Source organism: Microchirus variegatus (genome assembly GCF_963457635.1).
Source record: "Microchirus variegatus genome assembly, chromosome: 1".
In the NCBI taxonomy this organism is placed as follows: Eukaryota; Metazoa; Chordata; class Actinopteri; order Pleuronectiformes; family Soleidae; genus Microchirus; species Microchirus variegatus.
The window spans coordinates 20,212,488-20,214,550 of record NC_139802.1 but is presented as its reverse complement, the minus strand read 5'-3'; the positions used below and the strand labels follow the sequence as shown (position 1 = coordinate 20,214,550).

The 2,063-nt window shown below is 40.1% G+C and overlaps 1 long non-coding RNA gene across 1 annotated transcript; it reads left to right on the top strand.

Moving 5' to 3' along the window:
- The first annotated feature begins 510 nt into the window (after positions 1–510).
- LOC310931764 lies at positions 511–1,818 on the top strand. Its single transcript, XR_014592925.1, has 3 exons — positions 511–566; positions 834–990; positions 1,518–1,818. It is a non-coding gene; the product is annotated as an uncharacterized lncRNA (long non-coding RNA).
- The last annotated feature ends 245 nt before the right edge of the window (positions 1,819–2,063 follow it).

The window sequence follows — 2,063 nt, the reverse complement described above, 5'->3', positions numbered from 1 at the left end:
AGGATCCATTGAAAATATCAACAAACCTCTTAAAGAGTCATTTTAATAATTTTTTGAATTTGAGGAAATGCCCTGATGCACTTTAACAATATAAAATAATAACATCAAAAAAACAGTTTTTGACTTGGATGTGATCGTCTGGTTGTGTGTGTGTGTGTGTGTGTGTGTGTGTGTGTGTGTGTGTGTGTGTGTGTGTGTGTGTGTGTGTGTGTGTGTGTGTGTGTGTGTGTGTGTGTGTGTGTGTGTGTGTGTGTGTGTGTGTGTGCTAGTTACAAAGAATAATGAACCTACCTACCCATACCTTACACAAGTGCAAGAGAGATGCCAAGATATTTTTGGCTTAGATGGGGGTCGGACACACCCAGATTCCTGTCCTGCTTTCAACCTACACTCGAGGCCAATTATTTTGTCTTGTTTTTTTTCTGTGACGGGTGACTCACCTGCCTCTCCCTCCTTGGGGGGAGAAAAGCAGTATAAGTAGAAGCGTGTCGGAGGCTAAGGCACTTCTCTGTCGACCTCTTGCTCAGACCAAGTGCCCGCTCTTCTCATCTGCACACATCTTCCAGGTGAGTGTTACGTTTGTGGTGTTGACTTATAGCTGCCAGGCATTGATTTAAAAATAAGTATATGTCTTGCAATGCAAACATGCTTTATTTACTATTAGGATTGAGCCCAATTCAGACTAATCGTGCAAAAACAAACAAAAGTGGTTTCTTCAAAGGTGCTTATGGATTTAATTTATTTGAGTTAAGTTAATGACAACTTCAGCTACTCTAGTAAGAGGAGATTATGTTTACAATGGTGACTCTCGATTCCCCCCTATCCAATTGCAGAACTAAAGCAATGGAAAGGGAACCTACCCTTGGGGAAAGTGCAGTGGGACTGCTCGTTGGACTGTTCCATCAATATGCACATACTGACGGAGATTGTGAGACAATGAGCAACATCGAACTCAAGCAAATGATGCAGAAGGAGTTCCCTTGTACTAAGGTGAATATCTGTCTCACCCTCATGTTTCACATGTATAAGCTGATATGTGTTGGTCTTAGATGACAAATTCCACATGTGAATGTGCATGATTTATAATATATATAATATATAAAGCTATAGTGGTGGTAAAGTCAGACAGCTGCATAACAAACACTAGGGATGGCACAATGCCACTTTTTTTCCATGTCAGATGCCAATATTACAAACTGGAGTACTTGCTGATGCAGTCATTGTAGACCTTTTTAACTTTGACGCTGTTAACAAAACATTATTCTGTCTATTTCCAAGATGTATACACAATAAACAGCTCCCAACATGACTCAACACGGCTAAAATGCTGTTGCTGATTTTTATTTACAGTTTGTACACAATGTGAAGCATACAATATAGAGGATTTTTGGATCATCGTGCAAAACACCAAGAACCGCCCACATAAATATATAATGTTTTAATCAGAACTTGTCCACAGGGTGTGACACACATGTCTCTGTGCTCTTCAATAATCAGCACTATGCTTTTCTTTTCAGAATCCCAAGTGCACTCAGAATAAGGGGGACGATCTCTTCGCGAAGCTTGACATTGACCAGGATGGTGTTGTCAGCTTCCAAGAGTTTATGGTCTTCATCGGCACAATGGCCTGTTGTTGCCATGATTTTTTGAGTGACGCCCACAAACAATGCCAACAAAAGCATTGTAAAAAATAAAACATAAGAAGACGCCATAACAATCTCATGAATAAATACACAGAAAATAAAGTTCAGTGGGCTTGTGACTTCATCCTTCTTGCATCAGACACATGCTCCACTCCTACATAAATAAAGCCATAATGCAGACAAAAAAGGCTTGTGTTTTTATTTCTTGCAACCCATACAATAATACACTACATCAGTGAGAAGAAATTGGTGGCCCAACAAATTATGTCGCTAGAATTGACAGTTGACCGAAACTAAACGTTGGGTTTGAAAACGCTGCTGTTGTCATGGAGATAGCCAGGTGTGTGTGTGTGGGGGTGTGTGCAATCGCTCCTTGCATCAAAGAAGAAGAAGCACTAACTTAAACTTAACATTTGAATG